The 18,969-nt window shown below is 48.4% G+C and overlaps 1 long non-coding RNA gene across 7 annotated transcripts in view; it reads right to left on the bottom strand.

Moving 5' to 3' along the window:
- Window positions 1–18,969, bottom strand: part of LOC118154477 (uncharacterized) — a 57,177-nt gene that overhangs the window by 13,934 nt on the left and 24,274 nt on the right. For 3 of the 7 annotated variants that reach the window (XR_013518710.1, XR_013518709.1, XR_004744400.3), the window contains one exon: window positions 10,373–10,494. The exons of the other annotated variants lie outside the window; for them this stretch is intronic. This is a non-coding gene — a long non-coding RNA (uncharacterized LOC118154477). The remainder of the gene's footprint in view (window positions 1–10,372; window positions 10,495–18,969) is intronic. 7 annotated transcript variants of the gene reach the window in all.

The following is an 18,969-nucleotide window of genomic DNA, read 5'->3' as shown; positions in this document are numbered from 1 at the left end:
TTTATAGAGGGAGGGTTTTACCATCTCACCCAGGCTGGTCTTGAACTCTTGGGCTCAAGTGATCCACTCGCCTCAGCCTCCCAAACTGCTGGAATTACAGGTGTGAGCCACTGTACCCAGTCTCAAACAGTATTAATTAAGGTCCTAGAAGCAAATATGGTAAAATATTTCTATATTCTTGGAGAAGGGAAACCTAAGCAAGACACAAAATCCAGAAGCCCTAAAGGAAAAAATGAATACGTTTGACTCCGTAAAAATGTAAAGCTTCTGTAGGGCTAGAGATTATCACAGAGATGAAAGACGAGGAAGAGACATGTGCAACACACGAGACAGCACCAAAATGCAAACAGCCCTTCGCAGCACAGGGTAAAACTGTACATTCCAATACATACGCGGTCACTGGATGAAAGCAGACAACTTGCAAGAGAAGAAAAATTCAGGTAGCCTCAAGTTGACAAATGCCCTAGATGCTCCCTGGGGATCAGATAAATGCAAATTTTAAAACAGATAATGGCTTTTTCCCATCTTGCAAGATGGTGGGTGAAAAAGTTGAGAAGTCAGATACTAAAGGGAAGAAACCGAAGGCCCATTGCAGCCGCAGTCCTGTCCCTGTCAGAGGAATTGGCCAGGTTGAAAAGAAAAAGAAGGTTCTTACAACTGTTACAAAAACCAGTGGGTGGTAACAGGAATGGTGGTACCTGGGTGGCTCAACTCCTCAAAATGCCCAGATCTGATCCTACTGCAGATGTGTGTGGAAAGCTGGTGAGCCACAGCAAAAACCCTTCAGTCTGTACGTGAGAAAACTGCAAGCCAGCATCACCCCCGGGACCATTCGGATCATTGTCACAGGACGCCACAGGGGCAAGAGGGCGGTTTTCCTGAAGCAGCTGGGCTAGTGGCTTGAGGACACACCTGGAATTTGTCATTGCCACCTCAACCAAAATTGGTATCAGCAATGTAAAAATCCCAAAACATCTTACTGATGCTCACTTCAAGCAGCAGCAGCTACGCAAACCCAGAGACACCAGAAAGGTGAGATCTTCAACACAGGAAGAGAAATACAAGATGACAGAGCAGCGCAAGATGGATCAGAAAGTTGTGCACTCACGAACTTCACCAAAAAGCAAAGCTCTTCCTCCGCGCCAGGGCTACCTGCGATCCGTGTCTGCCCTGATGAATGGAATGTACCCTCACAAATTGGTGTTCTAAACATCTTAAAAACCTAATTAAATAGCTGACTATTAAAAAACAAACAAAAGGGGCCGGGCGAGGTGGCTCAAGCCTGTAATCCCAGCACTTTGGGAGGCTGAGGCGGGTGGATCCCGAGGTCAAGAGACTGAGACCATCCTGGTCAACATGGTGAAACCCCATCTCTGCTAAATAATACAAAATATTAGTTGGGCATGGTGGTGCATGCCTGTAATCCCAGCTACTCAGGAGGCTGAGAGGCAGGAGAATTGCCTGAACCCAGGAGGCAGAGGTTGTGGCCAGCCAAGATCGCACCATTGCACTCCAGCCCGGGTAAGAAGAGTGAAACTCCATCTCAAAAAAAAAAAAAAAAGGAACAGATACAATCTAGAGGTGGCAAAAGGAAAGTAATGCTCCCGTAAACTCCAACACTTTATGCTGTACAATATTTCAAAGGGCCATTTGGAAGAACCTATCAACATTGCAAACCTGCACATAAACTTCTAGAATTCTACCGTTTGGAAACGCCAGCTCAACCCGACATGGATATGAACAAGTACGATGGGCCTCCTTATCCCCAGGGGATGCATCAAACAGCTGATAGTACTGAGCTTGATGGAGACTATGTTTTTGCCTGTACATACATACCTAGGACGAGGCTTCATTTATAAATTAGGCACAGTAAGAGATAAACAATCAAAATTAGTAATAGAAGTTATAACAACATACTGTGATAAAACTATGTGAATGTGTCTCTCTCTCTCAATACCTTATTGTACTGCACTCACCTATTTTTAGACCGTGGTTGACTGCAGGTAACTAAAACCACAAAAATCAAAACTGCGTGCATGCTCGTGTCACATCTGTGTGTGAGAGTTTTAACTGGAGGCCAGAAAGGGGGACTCGCTTTTTAGAGTTTTGTATTGTCTGGGAATGTTTTCTATGTAAAATGTTTTGTATTTAAGGCCAAAAGAGATAATGACAAAAAGGTAAAAATGTGTGTGTAACTCTCAGGAAGTGACTAGAGGGAGTGGAAATTCTACCACCTGCTATTGCTAAATCTCATTAAAATGCCCTTGAAATCAACCAAACCAACTCAGGCACAGCCAGAACAATGGAGGCAGAGCAGAGCTCGATCCTGAATCCACACCCCAGCCTCTCCTGGTGGGAAGAGGAGGAGGGCTCGCTTCCTGGGGTTCCCACCTCACCTGGCTGGAGAGACTGATGTGGGGACTTCATGTACACAATTCCTTAACATTCAGTGAGCACCCACGATGTACCTGGCCCTGCTCTAGGTCCTGAGGATATGGTGAGAACAAGATCCCTGCCCTCATAGCTTACCCAGTGGGTGCACTAAGCAGGCAACACGTAAATATGTAAGCAAGAAACGCAGAAAACACTGCAGTTTGGAGAAAAGTTACGAACTCTTCACAACTGTTTTCTTGTTGAGAAGCAGCTCTCGGCTTGCTACTGGGTTGTGCTGTTAATAAGTGTAAGGACGGAGGAAGGCTGGGTGATGACAGTCACCAGAGTGGACTGCCGGGCCTATAGAGGCCAGGTAGCATCAGCGTTCTATGGCTTCCCCAGCCCAGGGAACAGTCTTCCTATTTTGAGAATTTCCTGCCTTATGAACTCACACCTCCTTATGGTGGAAGCAGGAAACTTTCCCGTCTCTTTTGAAAATTGGGCATAGCATTCAACTTAAAACACCACCTGTCGGCTGCTCCTGCAGTAAGGAGGCTGAGTGACACTGAGAAGCAGGTGCCTGGAGCCCTTTGTCAGGATGACGGCAGATTCCAAAGGCAGCAGCAGACCGAACCATGCCAAGTAAATGGCCTTCGAGCCTGGTTCTCTGATTTCCCAAGATGCTATGAGGCACCGCCTATCCTTATTAGGTTCATCTGTAGCTTAAAACCAGCTGACGAGCAGTCTGCTGCTTGTAATTAAAGACTCCTACTGGTACACAAAGGGAGAAAGGCAATAATCAATTCAGTAAGTTTCAGATAGAGATCAATGCTAGGAGGAGGTCAGCACGAGGCAAGGTAAGAGAGTGACAGGTGGATGAGGGCTAAATTAGAAAAGGGGGTCAGTGAAGCTTCTCGGAGGAGGTGACATTGAGCTGAGACCCAAACAATGAGAAGGAACTGGCCTGAAAGTTCTGGATGAGGAGAATTCTAGACAGGTGGAGCAGAAAATAGAGAGGATGAGCTTCAGATACTGACGGATGTATGGAGGGTTGATGTGTTTGGAGTTGAACGCAGATGATTAAAGAGGAACACAATGGGGTTGGAAGGTAGGTAGGAGTCAGTTCATGCCAGGCCTTGCCGATCATGGTAAGGCATTGGATTTGATCCTGAGGTTAGTGGGAAGCCATGAGACAGTTTTAAATGGGAAGAAATATAGTACCTGGGGTAGACAGCCTCCAAAACATCCCCCCCGAGATCCTTGCTTCCTGGTATTTCCACCTTGTATGGCCCCTCTCACACTGAGTAGGGCTGACCCAATAGGATGCTGTGGATGTGACAGTATGTTAACTTACAAGAATAGGTCATAAAAGACACTGCAACTCTGCCTTTCTCTCTCGAATGTCTCCCTCTGGGGACGCCAGCCACCATGTTCTGAGGATACTCAAGCAGCCCTGTGGTGAGGCCCACATCCTGGTGAGGCACTGAGGCTTCCTGCCAACAGCCTTGTGAGTGAGACATCTAGAAAGAGGATCCTCCAGCCCCAGTTAAGCTTTCAAATGGTTGCAACTCTGACACCTCGACAGCTTCATGAGAGGAACTGAGCCAGAACCACCCTAACTCCCGACCCGTAAATGTGTGATGTAACAAACGTTTGTTGTTTCAAGTCACTACGTTTTGGGGCAATTTGCCACCTCTAGCCATTGTTCCCAACTGGTGTGTGGTCTGACTGGTGGATGTCCAAGCTTTCTTAGCGGTTTGATATTTTGACTATCAGCCCTGAGTAGGAGGAATGACACAGAGAGGAGACAGAGTTGTGAGAGGAGGCCAAACTGTGGAGTCAGAGCGAAAGCCGCACCCTGGGGAGGGCTGAGTCACTCCTGCCGTCTGGAGGAAGGCAGGGCAAAGATCTACAGCGTTTCCTGCCTCCAGGCTTTCTCCCTGGTTCCTAGGTGTGAACGTCCTCACCGGAAATGCCCCATGACTTGGGGTGACACGGGTGAGATCTCTTCCTCCTTCCTCCCATGGAAACTCCAGACCTGATGCTGGAGGGCTGCACTGTTGCCCTAGTTCCCCATCCTGGGCTAGGCCCAGAGCACTGGCCAGTCGGGGGAGCTGCCTTCTCTGCCTCCTACCTGCACTGATGGTCACATCTCGTCCCACATCAGCCTCTCCAGCCAGGTGGGGTGGGAACCACGGGAAGCAAGCTCTCCTCTTCTTCTCTTCCCACCAGGAGGGGCTGGGGTGTGGATTCAGGATCGAGCTCTGCTCTGCCTCCATTGTTCTGGCTGTGCCTGAGAGTTGGTTTGGTTGATTTCAAGGGCATTTTAATGAGATTTAGCAATAGCAGCTGGTGGAATTTCCACTCCCTCTAATCCCTTCCTGAGAATCAGATGTGTAGCATTTTTTCCTTTTTGTCATTATCTCTTTTGGCCTTAAATACAAAACACTTTACATAGAAAACATTCCCAAACAATACAAAACTCTAAAAAGTGAGCCCCCTTTCTGGCCTCCAGTTAAAACTCTCACACACAGATGTGACACCAGCATGCATGCCATTCCCCACGTCGCAGTTTTGATTTCTGTGGTTTCAGTTACCTGAGGTCAACCACGGTCTAAAATTAGGTGAGTGCAGTACAATAAGGTATTTAGAGAGAGAGAGACATTCACATAGTTTTATCACATTATATTGTCATAACTGTTCTATTATCAGTTATTGTTTTTTTTTCTTTTGAGATGGAGTCTCTCTCTGTCACTCAGGCTGGAGTGCAGTGGTGTAATCTTGGCTCATGCAACCTCCACGTCCCTGGTTCAAGCAATTCTCCTGCCTCAGCCTCTCAAGTAGCTGGTATTACAGGCACTTACCACTGCACCTGGCTTATTCTTGTATTTTCAGTAGAGACAGGATTTCACCATGTTGGCCAGGCTGGTCTTGAACACCTGACCTCAGGTGATCTGCCATCTCAGCCTCCCAAAGTGCTGGGATTACAGGCGTGAGCCACCACGCCCAGCCTTAGTTATTATGGTCCATCTCCTGCTACACTAACTCCATGGCCTGGATGGTCCACCCCGTCGTCCAGCCTTCCTCCATCCTTGCACTCACAAAACAGAACCCAACAGCAAACCCAGAGATGCTTTTCAAAAAGGAAATAGTTGTGAAAAGAGTTCACGGATAAGCAAGCAGAGTAACAAAGAAAGAAAAGAGGTCATGGCTTTGCTCCAAAACTGCAGGGCTTCCTGGCATTCTCTTTTCCTCTTCTCATATATTTACTCATTGCCTGCCTTGGGCACCTGCTGGGTAAGCTATGATACTGGAGATCTCATTCATCACCGTATCCTCAGGACCTAGAATGGTGCCTGGCACACCATAGGCGCTAAACAAATGCTAAATTAATCAATCGTGCCTGTGAAGTTCCTTCCTATATTGAATAGGGCTTACCTGTAGCCAATAGGGTATTGCAAAAATGACAGTGCATATCGTTGGATTATTAAGCAGAAGATAAACAAGAGAAATCTTAGTTTCCAATAAGTGCCTCGTCTTTCGGTTATTCCCAATTTCAGATTTCAGAGAAGGGGAATATGATTGGTTCACCTCATCTGTCTGCACCAAACCATGCCACAGAGAGCCAGGTGGCCTATACATTGGAAGCTCCAGGGAGACGTGTCTGCCTACCTTAGTCAATTCCAAGGGCAATGGCCTCCCAGACACTGTGGTTGACAAGTCGAGTATGAGTCAAGTCTAGTATCTTATCAGAGAATTGATTCTAAAATCTCTATGTAAAAGACTTTATCCCATATAGTCGGAGTTACTCATGAAAATTACCCATACATGTCTATTCTGGCCAGTACCATTTATCAAAAATCCAGCTCTTCCAGTTTTTCTTCCAAAGTCAGGAGAGATGGCTATTTCTTTGGCAGAGCATGAGATGAAGTTGTTGGTTTGCCCTATGAGTCATGTTTGAAAAATACACATTTTTTTCTTTTTTGATGTGGAGTCTTGCTTTGCTGCCCAGGCTGGAGTTCAGTGGTATGTCTTGGCTCACCGCAACCTCTGCCTTCTGGGTTCAAGCAATTCTCCTGCCTCAGCCTCCCTAGTAGCTGGGATTACAGACATGAACAACATGCCTGTAATTACGGCTAATTTTTTTGTATTTTTAGTAGAAACAGGGTTTTCACCAGGTTGGCCAGGCTGGTCTTGAACTCCTGACCTCAGGTGATCCACCCACCTCAGCCTCCCAAAGTGCTGGGATTATAGGTGTGAGCCACTGCACCCGGCCAAAATAATACATCTTTAGACATGACAGTCACAGTCCACATAATGAGATGCTCACAGTATAGGAGGCATTTGTGAGACCCACTGACAGAGCAACACGCTCTCATCACATCTATCTCTGCTCATCTGGGCACACACTCTGAATAGAATGATGGGTAGACTCGCACTATTTAAATTGTCCTCTCCCCTCCGTTCCTTTCCTCCTTCCTTCCTTCTCTATTTACACGTTCATGCTACATGGGTTTAAGCATCCACTTGCTCCTGTTGGATTTACACATGAATTGCGTGGAGGTCTGAGTGTAACAGGAAGAAAATCTGATCCCAGTGAGAAAGCCCTGAGCACAGATGTAAAAGCAGCAAGCAGCAAAATTGTATTGATAATCCTATTTCCTGAAACAGATCTCGCACATGAAACATACGAAGATTTTAGAAAACAGCTATTACTTATCCTGAGGAAGATGAGACAAGGACAGTGCCGGGGGAACTGGGTGCTTCATCATGTTAGATTGTCCCTGGAAGCTGAAATGAAGAGGCTTACAGAAAATTGGATTATTAAGCAGAAGATAAGCAAGAGAAACTTATGTGCCAAGTGGGGGATATTAATGAAGAGATTAAAAGAAAACAAGGGAAAATGCCAGGCATTTAGGATAAAGCGTGAAGATAGAGTATGAGGGAAAAGCACTTTCGGTTTCTGGATAAATCAGGTGGAAGGGACTCAACCATCAAAAACTCGTTCTCTCTCTCACACCACACACACCATTGTAAAATCCACAGTGACAAAGAGCTTGCCTGTTTTTTCACTGCTGTCTCCCCAGAACTTAAAACTGTGTCTACCTAGCATATACTTAGTCCTCAAATATTTGTCAAATAAATGAATGCAAGATTTTAAAATGAACTGAAATGGGTCATCTTGTACCAGTTAAAACCAGACTACCGACCCTAAGCTATCTCTGGTGAAACTCAAACTTGTTGCAAAAGTAAAGACTTCTGGCGGGGCGCGGTGGCTCACGCCTGGAATCCCAGCACTTTGGGAGGCCGAGGTGGGGGTCACCTGAGCTCAGAGATATAGACCATCCTGGCCAACACGTGAAACCTTGTCTCTACTAAAAATACAAAAATTAGCCGGACATGATGGCAGGTGCCTGTAATCCCAGCTACTCAGGAGGCTGAGGCACGAGAATCGCTTGAACCTGGGAGGGGGAGGTTACAGTGAGCAGAGTGTGCCACTGCACTCCAGCCTGGGCAACAAGAGCAAAACTCCATTTCAAAATAATAATAAAGACTTCTCTCAAATTTCATGCAGAAAAAATTCAAACTTAGATGACTTCCAAAGATCTTAATCAGGACAACCTTGAACTTCACATGCAACAGTCAGTGCCTCAGACAGTGGAGTGATAGCTACCAGATCCTTGAGAGAAGTGTCTCCCAGGACTCCTGAAGCCAGCCTTGATGTCGGCCACAGGAAAAGACAATCAAGGAAAATCTCTGACCTTCAGTGAAACGCAGAAACTAAAGGGCCCCTGTGCTACACGTGATGTGATTTTGAGAAAAAAACAAGGCCAGGTGTGGTGGTTCATGCCTGTAATCCCAGCACTTTGGGAAGCCCAGACAGGAGTTTGAGACCAGCCCGGACAACATGCCGAAATCCTGTCTCAATCAATCAGTCAGTTAAAGAAAACTAGCCAGGTGTGGTGGCGCATGCTTGCAGTCCCAGCTATTCTGGAGTCCGAGGCAGGAGGATCGCTTGAGCCTGGGAGGTCGAGGCTTCAGTGAGCCTAGACTGCGTCACTGCACTCCAGCCTGGGCTACAGAGCAAGACTGTCTCAAAAATGAAAGAAAAAAGAAAGGGGAGGGGAGGAGGGGAGGTAGAGGAGGGGAGAAATGGAAGAAGAAAAAAAAAGAAAGAAAACAAAAGAAAAAGGCTCCAGGAGCCCTGAAAGGGAGCCCAGTTCACCAACCCGCAGACGGTGATGACTGGGCGGTCACTTGGGTGAGGCGACGCGAGCGCAGCGCTGTTCTGCCTCTAACTTGGCGGGGCCGCTGGGGAGGTGACAGCCCAGCGCCCGAGGACCCTAGGATCGCAGTTTGGGGCTGGGGCGGGGTAGGGCCGGCAGCTCCCTCTGCAGAGCTAGGCTGGGCCTTGGTGGGGCCGGGCCGGTCCTGGCAGCGGGGCGGGCGCGCCGGAGAGCAGGAAGCGCCAGGGCCCTGAGCCCCGCACGGCGCCCCTCTCCACCGGGAAGGAATGGCGGCTGGGCCTGCCCGGGCTTCCGCATCCCCCAGGAGCCTGCGGTTGCCCCAGACCCTAGCGGCCTCCGGCTTCCCCGCAAGCAACCCCGGAAGGGAGCCGCGCCGCGTCCTCCCCGCCGCCAGGGGGCCTCCCCAGCCCAGGCCCCGCCGCCGCCGCTGCACGCCCGCTGCGCGGAAGGACAAGGGCTCGGGGACTCCTGAGAACGGCGAACACCCCAAGCCCGGCTCCTCCGCCCTCTCTCCCTCCCCGGCGCTCCGGCACCGAGGACGCCCCGGGCTCCTGCGCTCAGCCCGAGTTTCTGGACACCCGCGGGGCGCAGGGGGCTGGACAGGACCGCCCCAAACCTGTGTCGAGGGGCTTCGCCCTCGCGGGGTCACCCAGGCAGCCTGTGCGCGGCCGCACCACAGCGCCTAAGCGCGGGCAGAAAGTAGACAGTACTTTCATTTTTACTCCTATTTTGAGAGAAGGTCTCGCTTAGTCGCCAGGCTGGAGTGCAGTGGCGCGATCTTGGCTCCCCGCAGCCTCCAACTTCCGGCCTGGAGCCACCCTCCCGTGCAGGTGGGGCGACACGCGCGAGACACCACGCCTGGCTAATTTCGTAACTTTTTGTAAAGATGGAGTCTCGCTACGTGGCTCAGGCTCGTCTTGCGCTCCTGAGCTCAAGCTATCCTCCCGCCTCGGCCTCCTAAAGTGATGAGATTACAGGCGTGAGCCACTGTGCGCGGTTAGTAGTACTTTTTGTACCTTGGAGACAAAAATAAAAACCCAGTCGCTTAAGTGGCACTCCTACAGCAGCAGTGACTTAATAACGGGAAATAGAAAAAGAAAAGAACACCCGTGGCTGAACAGAGACATACTTAGAAAATTTTATTATACTGACTGACACGCCTAATTCCCATCCCCACCTCCCACCCGCTAAACCCCCCAAAATGATAAAAATAAATGAGCAGAACAGACCCAAGACAGCAGCCAGAGCTCCCATCATTCCCAAGCACTGTTTGCTGACTGACTCACCGGGCATTTCCTGGATACAAGGAAGAGCCCCTTCCACCAGGTAGAGAAGAAAAGGGGGTCCGGGCATGGTGGCTCAAGCCTGTCATCCTAGCACTTTGGGAGGCTGAGGTGGGCAGATCACTTGAGGTCAGGAGTTCAAGACCTGCCTAGCCAACAAGGCAAAACCCCATCTCTACTGAAAATACAAAATAGCCGGGAGTGGTGGCAGGCACCTGTAATCCTAGCTACTTGGGAGGCAGAAGCAGATTTGCTTGAACCTGAGAGGCACAGGTTGCAGTAAGCTGAGATGGCGCCACTGCACTCCAGACTGGGCGAGGAGTGCAGTGGCACCTTCTCCTGTCTTAAAGGAGAAGAGGAAGAAGAGAAAAAAAGTGGGAGGGTTATCTGAGGGTGGCCGGGCAGCTCCTGGAATCTGCGCCAAGGAGCAGCCAGGCCTGGGGGCAGGGACGTCAAAGCAAGACCAACCTTGCCTTCCTCTGTCTGCGTCTCCGTTGCTTGGTGGCATCTTTTCTTGTCTCACTGTGTCCCTGTTTTCATCTTCCTGTCTTGCCATCACTTGGACCTTCTCACTCTGTCTCCAGCCGTTCCTGTCTCAGGACAGAGATGTCTGCCCTATTTCCGCAGCACACCTACTTTTCCCCTCTCCCCGCTGTGCAGAGCTGCTCCCTCCCTTCTGCTGAAACAGGCAGCTCTTACCATGATCCGATCAAGTTTGGTGACTACACTAACTGACCCTGTCTCTGGATGTCCCCATCCAGATCCCCAGGGCTGACCGAGCAATGGGTTCAGTCTCTGGAGCACTTCTCCACAGGGGCAGCTGCCCCCTCTGTCTGCTGTTAAGTGAGCAAGGGGTTGGAATGGGAACACAGTCCAGTCTTGGGAGTGGCAGTGGGTGCGAGAGTTCTCAGATAAGGAGCAAAACCAGGGGCCACACCTCAAGAGAAGGCTTCTATTTAGGACAGTGAAACTGCTCTATATGGTACTATAATGGCAGATCTGTCCAAACCCAGAGGATGTACAACAGCAGTCCCTAATGTACGCTGTGGACTCTGGGTAATGATGATGTGTAGGTTCTCAGATTGTAACAAATGGACCACTCTGAGGGGATGTTCATCATCAGGGAGGCTGGCAGGGAGTACACCAGAACTCTCTGTACCTTCCTTTTTGCTGTGAACATAAACTTGGCCTAAAAAAAAATTGTCTTAAAAAAAAATTTTAGCTGGGTTCAGTGACTCATACCTGTAATCCCAACACTAGGAGGCTGAAGTGAGTGGATTCCTTGAGCCCAGGAGTTCAAGATCAGCCTGGGAAACAAAGTGGGACCCTCATCTAATTAAATTAGCCAGGCATGGTGGCACAGACCTGTAGCCTAGCTTCTTGGGAGGCTGAGGTGGGAGGATCACTTGAGCCCAGGTCAAGGCTGCAGTGAGCTATGATCACACCACTGCACTCCAGTCTGGGCAATGAGGAGACTTTGTCTCAAAAATAAATACATAAGGACAGGGTGCAGTGGCTCACATCTGTAATCCCAGGACTTTGGCAGGCCGAGGTGGATGGATAACCTGAGTTCAGAAGTTTGAGATCAACCTGACCAACATAGTGAAACTCCATCTCTACTAAAAATACAAAAGTTTGCCAGGTACGGTGGTTCTCAATGCTGGCTACACATTAGAACCACCTGGCAAGCTTCTAAAACTAGCCATGCTTTGGCCCCACCCCAGGACAAATAAATGAAAATCCCTGAGAACAAGCCTCAGTATTGGGAGTCGTCAAAGCTCACCAGGTAGTTCTGTTGAGCAGCCAGGACTGGGAATCACCACTCTAGACCACTGTTTTTCGAACTGTCTGTAATAACAGCAGTTTCCCGTTTCATTTTCAGTTTTATTGTTATTTTATTGGCTGATGCTTTTGCAACACACAATAAAGAAGAATCATATGGCTTCATCCACTGGAGGTGTCCTTTATAAAAAGTGGTTCATCTATGCCTCTTAAACACAGGTGTTCTCATTATTCTGTAGCATCATCAACCAGGCAGGAAAGAAAGTTCACACACACGGATACTTCAGCCACATAGATATCTCATCATGGACCAATAAAAAACAGTTTGTGGACCACTCTAGTCTAAGGACCTCACTGCAGCACTGTTCAGTTTTCTTGACTATGAGTCAATAACTTCTTTCTATTGTTGAAATTAATTTCCAGTTATAAGAGGCAGATTCCAACTGAAACACCCTGTCATAGACATATCCACCTAGGCTGCAGTCATCGGGTCCCATGTTGCTCTCTCTCTTTCTGTCTCTCTCTTTCCCACAGGATAGCTGCAGCCATCCCAGAGTATGTGCTTAGTCATGGCTTATTTGATGGTGACTGCAAGATCACTGTGCACCTTCATTCTGGCTCCCTTTCCAGAGCAGCATTAACAGGTCATACACACTTCCCTTCCCCCATGGTTAACACTAAAGGAAATGAGAACATCTAGGTTTAAGAGGCAATGGAAGCACCATTTTTTTTTTCTACAAAGGAAACCTCTAGAAGCCACATGATTTGGAGGTATCTTTTTGCTGTTGTTTGAGACAGAGTTTCGGTCTTGTTGCCCAGGCTGGAGTGCAGTGGCGCAGTCTTGGCTCACTGCAACCTCCACCTCCTGGGTTCAAGCGATTCTCTTGCCTCAACCTCCTGAGTAGCTGGAATTACAGGCAACCACCACCACATCCGGGTAATTTTTTGTATTTTTAGTAGACATGGGGTTTCACCATGTTGGCCTGGCTGGTCTCAAACTCCTGACCTCAGGTGATCCACCCAACTTGGCCTCCCAAAGTGCTGGGATTACAGGTGTAAGCCACTGCACCTGGCCAAGGTGCCTTTTCATCTTTTGATCACAAGCTCTTCTTTCAACTAACAAATATGGATTTTAACGTATTTGCACTGTTCTTTTTGTTGCTCAAATCATCCTGTTTGGCCAGACAGTGCCTTTTCACATAAGCCCCTGTGTCCTTTTAATCAGACTCCACAGTGCTGATACCCTCCTTGTTCAGCTGCCCCAACCTTGGACTGGCCATTTTGCAGGAGCCCTGGTTTCTTTTAGTAGAGAATGGCATACAGAGACCAAGATCTAGGCAAGCTATTTACTTTTTATTTTGAGACAGGATCTCACTCTCTCTCCTTGGCTGGAGTGCCTGGCAGTCATGGCTCACTGCAGCTTTGAGCTCCTGGGCTCAGGGGATCCACTAGCTTCAGACACCTGAGCAGGTGGGACCACAGGCACATACCACCATACCTGACATATATATATATATATATGGTCCACGTATATATATATGTCAGGTATGGTGGTATGTGCCTGTGGTCCCACAGGCATATATATACATAACATACATATATGTTTTATATATATAACATACACACACACACACACACACACACACACATATTGTAAAGACAGGGTTTTTGTTTTGTTTTGGTTTTTGAGACAGAGTCTCTCTATGTCACCCAGACTGGAGTGCACTGGCACGATCTTGGCTCACTGAAACCTCCATCTCCCAGGTTCAATCAATTTTCCTGCCTCGGCCTCCTGAGTAGCTGGGATTACAGGCATGCACCACCCTGCCTGGCTAATTTTTGTATTTTTAGTAGAGATGGGGTTTCACCATAATGGCCAGGCTGTTCTCAAACTCCTGACCTTGAGATCCACTAGCCTTGGACTTCCAAAGTGCTGGGATTACAAGTGAGTCACTGCACCCGGCCAAGACAGGGCCTTCTTTTATTTTTTGTTTTCTCAGCCTGAATATGTTTGTAGACAAGGTCTTGCTAGGTTGCCCAAGCTTCTACTCTTTTTAAACACAAAAATTACATAATTTTTCACACAATCTGTTTTGTCATCTCAAGAGGTCTTTGCATTGAGTCCGCTAATGCACTGACCATTACATCTCTTGGATTTGAAATCCCTTTGGGTTAGGGCATGGTGCCTCAGCCTCAGCACTACTGACGTGTGGGCTGGATCGTTCTGTGTTGCGGAGGCTGTCCTGACACTGCAGGTAGATGCCAGTAGCACCTCCCTAGTTGTGGCAACCAAAATGCCACTAGACATTGCCCAATTCCCCTGGGGGTGCCAGAATCATCCCCCGTTAAGAACCACTGGATGTACTCTGGGATTCTGTGGAAAACTTTCTGGAACAAACCAGAGAAAATCTGACTCCTGATATCACATCCATGCCAGCTGCCTGCCTCTCTGTTTCCCCATTTGTCTACGTGGAATCACGACTACAAGGTAGAACAGCATACGGTGGGAAGGAATCAGACCTGTAGTGGGTCACTGTGGTGCTCATGAAGAGCAGACGCAGGTCACAAGCAGCACTGCCCAGGAGCCGCATGGCACTGTGTTGGCTTTGCTGATGGCAGGGCATCCCACTGAGCTGACTCAAATCCCCAGGATTGCTCCAGCTCTTGGATTCCCCCCAGGCCTCTTCTTAATGTTGGCCTTGTTTAGGATCTTTCATTTTACCATCAAAAAGAGAAAGTCTCATTTAATTCATACCAGATGCTGAGTGAGTCGTCATGAATCAATACAACATTATCCAAAAACCACCAAAATGAATCATAAGGATAAACAGAATTTTTTTCTCCCTGCAAAACAGAGACTAAAATAGTGCCTTGCCCTTTTAGAAAAAAAAAAAGCTGAGGTTAGGAAGAGGCCTAGGGCCCTGCTGGTGTAATCCATGTGTCTGTGAGCATGGAATGGTCCAGCTGTAGGTCCTAGGGAGACAGGGTATGAGGCCTGCAGCTAAGCCAGGCACACACAGGCTAAAGGAGGTGTTCCAAAGTCAGTATTGAAGACTGGGGATCCAGCATCCCCCTGAAACTGTTATGCAATCCTGTTTCCATCCCAGACTCAAAGCTGTCTGAGACTCAGAGAAGTTTTGTCATCCTCATTATGGACGAAGAGGCCCTTGGGAACTGGGGAGGGTCTTCCGGGAGCTGAGCATCCCGCAGTTCTGCTGATAAAGCCAAGGTGACCCATCTGTCTACTGAGATCCTGAGAATGGCACTGGGAGTATCTAGGGGAGTCAGAAATGGTGTTTGTCCTCCATGGGGCAGCAGGGAGGCTGGAGAGGGAAGGCTCCGGGACCACCTGGGCACGCAGACACTGCCCCTTGAACAGAGGGAGGCAAAGGCCAAGAAGAGGCTGGGCTGACCCATCCTTACAGTGTGGCCGCATAAGACGCTTGGGTGGTTCCAGCATCTAGGTCTCCACGGACTCCCTGTTTCCTGTCTTTTCCAGGACAGGCTCTTCAATTTCCCCTTCCATGGTGTGAGGGACCCATATCCTTCGTATGAATTTCCCTTGGGGTCAGGGTCAGCGTCTGTTGCTTGCCACCCTGGTTTCTGTAAGAGGCTCTGAGAGCTGTCTCCCACATTCCTCACCTCTAAGACCTGCACAGAGTAGCCAGGAACAAGTGGAGCTGAAGCCATGCTCAATGGCACCCACTAGGTCCACTCAAAAGGGATTCTTCTGTTAAGGAAGAATCAGAGCCATGGAGGCTGAGTGCTCCCTGCAGTCACTGGGCCATCACCAATGAAGGAACTGACTCATCTGATGTGGGCCAGTGAGGAATGGGGTTGGACAAGTGACTACTAAGACCTATAGCAATAAAGAAAATGGAACTGGCCGGGCATGGCAGCTCACGCCTGTAATCCCAGCACTTTGGGAGGCCAAGGTGGGCAGATCACCTGAGGTCAGGAGTTTGAGACCAGCCTGGCCAACATGGCGAAACCCCATCTCTACCAAAAACAAAAAAATGGAGCTGGGCATGGTGGCTCACACCTGCAATCCCAGCACTTTGGGAGGCCGAGGCAGGTGGATCATGAGGTCAGAAGTTTGAGACCAGCCTGGCCATCATGGTGAAACCCCATCTCTACTAAAAATACATAAATTAGTTGGCCATGGTGGCAGGTACCTGTAATCCCAGCTACTCAGGAGGGTAAGGCAGGAGAATCGTTTGAACATGAAAGACAGAGGTTGCAGTGAGCCAAGATCGCACCACTGTACTCCAACCTGTGCGACAGAGTGAGACTTGGTTTCAAGAAAAAAAAAATTGGCTGAGTGTGGTGGTACCTGCCTGTAATCTCAGTTACTCGGGAGGCTGAGGCAGGAGAATTGCTTGAACCCGGGAGACAGAGGTTGCAGTGAGCTGAGATACACCACTGCACTCCAGCCTGGGCAACAGAATGAGACTCTATCTCAAAAAAAAAAAGATGGAACTGTTCCCAGAGATCCTCGGTGCCACTCCAGGTTTCAGCGAAGCTTTGCTAAGGGCCAGGGTCACGGACACCAGTGCACACAGGCTCTATAGGCAGTCCCATCGTAGCCCCCTCCCCTTGAATGACCTCCAAACATCTATCCTGGCTCCACGTCTGGGCCCTCAATTTTCTTACATCTTGCCTGTGGCTGTCACCACACTCGGCAACCTCCTGTGTGTCACCTTGCACCCCCACTTCTGGGATGACTATTTCAATTCTTCATTCTCTCAAACCTCCAAGGCCTCCCAGCTGGCTCACCCCTGGCCTCTGCCCACTAGAGGACCCTCACTAGAAATACTCCTTAGTTGTGATGATCAAAAATGTCTCTAGTCATTGCCAAACATCCCCTCAGATGGAAAATCACCCTCAGTGAGACCCACTGATCTAGACCAACAGCCAGCCGCGCTCTCTCACACTTGTCACCCACATCTGGAATGCACACATTTGATGGACCTTCATCTGTCCTTTTTCAAAGCCCAGCATGGTCGAGCACCATGGTGCATGCCTGTAATCCCAGCAATTTTGGAGGCCAAGGCAGGAGGATTGTTTGAGCTCAGAAGTTAAGAGACCAGCCTAGGCACCATGTTGAAACCCCATCTCCACAAAAAATACTACAATTAGCAAGATGTGGTAGGCAAATGTGGTCCCAGCTACTCAGGAGGCTGAGGTGGGAGGATCGCTTGGGAGTTTAAGAATGGCCTGGCAAAGACATACATGAGGTCAACAAACATATGAAAAAAATGCTCATCATCACTGGTCATTAGAGAAATGCAAATCAAAACTACATTGAGATACCATCTCATGCCAGTTAGAATGACAATCATTAAAAAATCTGGAGACAACAGATGCTGGAGAGGATGTGGAAAAATAGGAACACTTTTACACTGCTGGTGGGAGTGTCAATTAGTTCAACCATTGTGGAAGACAGTGAAGCGATTCCTCAAGGATCTAGAAATAGAAATTCCATTTGACCCAGAAATCCCATTACTGGGTATATATCCAAAGGATTATAAATCATTCTGCTATAGGGACACATGCACACGAATGTTCGTTGCAGCACAGTTTACAATAGCAAAGACCTGAAACCAACCCAAATGCCCATTGATAATAGACTGGACAGGGAAAATGTGGCACATATACACCATGGAATATTATGCAGCAATCAAAAATGATGAGTTAGTGTCCTTTGTAGGGACATGGATGAACCTGGAAACCATCATTCTCAGCAAACTGACACAAGAACAGAAAATCAAACAACACATGTTCTCACTCATAGGTGGGTGTTGAACAATGAGAACACATGGACACAGGGAGGGGAGCACTACACACTTGGGTCTGTTGGGGGGAAATAGGGGAGGGACAGAGCGGGGTGGGGAGTTGGGGAGAGATAGCATGGGGAGAAATGCCAGATATAGGTGAAGGGGAGGGAGGCAGCAAATCACACTGCCACGTGTGTACCTATGCAAAAATCTTGCATGTTCTTCACATGTACCCCAAAACCTAAAATGCAATAAAAAAAAAGAAAAGAAAAGAATGACCTGGCAACACAGCAAGACCTCATCTCTAAAAAAAATTTTTTTTTAATGTAAAAAAATTTAAAAACGTGATAACATTTTTCTGGAGAGAAATTTAACAATATTTTTCGTGAGCTTTAAGTTAATAGTGTAATATAAAATTAGCCAGGCATGATGGCAGGTGCCTGTAATTCCAGCTACTCGGGAGTCTAAGGCAGGAGAATTGCTTGAACACGGGAAGCAGAGGCTGCAGTGAGCTGAGATCACACCACTGCACTCCAGCCTGGGTGACAGGGCAAGACTCTGTCTCAAAAAAAAAAATTTAATAATGTAATATTATGAACTACTGATACATGAAACATAGATGAATCCCAAAAACGTAATTCTGAGGGAACAGTACATACGCTGGGTGCGGTGGCTCACGCCTGTCATCCCAACACTTTGGGAGGCCAAGGTGGGAGGATCACTTGAGCCCAGTAGTTCTGGACTGGCCTGGGCAACATGGCAAGATGCCCCATCTCAATTTTTTAAAAATTAAAAAAAAAAAACAAAACCCAAAGCCCCATGGACTGACAGGCAGACAACACATACGCACACATGCCTGTAGATTTCTAGGTGTGAGTCAGACATCCCGGGTCTCCCTGGCTCCAGGGGCCACTGTTCCTGCTCTCCAGTGTCTCCCGCAGTTGACCTGAGGAAAGCAGGATGCACCTTCCCCTCCCCCATGGTGCGGCTGGGGGTGGGCTCCACAGTACCAGCCTCTGCTAAAGAAGTCTGCTTCCACTGGGTGCCATGGCTCACCCCTGTAATTCCAGCATTTTGGGAGGCTGAGGTGGGTGGATCACTTGAGGTCAGGAGTTTGAGACCAGCCTGGCCAATATGGTGAAACACTGTCTCTACTGAAAATACAAAATTAGCTGGACGTGGTGGCAGGCGCCTGTAATCCCACTTACTCAGGAGGCTGAGGCAGGAGAATAGTTTGAACCTGGGAGGTGGAGGTTGCAGGGAGCTGAGATGCGTCACTGCAACCCAGCCTGGGCAACAAGAGTAAAACTCCATCTCAAAAAATAGTAATAAAAATAATTTAGGCTGGGTGTGGTGGCTCTCACCTATAATCCCAGCACTTTGGGAGGCAGAGACGGGCAGATCATGAGGTAGGATGATCGAGACCATCCTGACCAACATGGTGAAACCCCATCTCTACTAAAAATACAAAAAAATTATCTGGGCGTAGTGGCATGCGCCTGTAGT

Source organism: Callithrix jacchus, chromosome 6, assembly GCF_049354715.1.
Source record: "Callithrix jacchus isolate 240 chromosome 6, calJac240_pri, whole genome shotgun sequence".
In the NCBI taxonomy this organism is placed as follows: Eukaryota; Metazoa; Chordata; class Mammalia; order Primates; family Cebidae; genus Callithrix; species Callithrix jacchus.
Note: the sequence above shows the minus strand (reverse complement) of the source record. Positions and strands in the feature narration are given on the sequence as shown.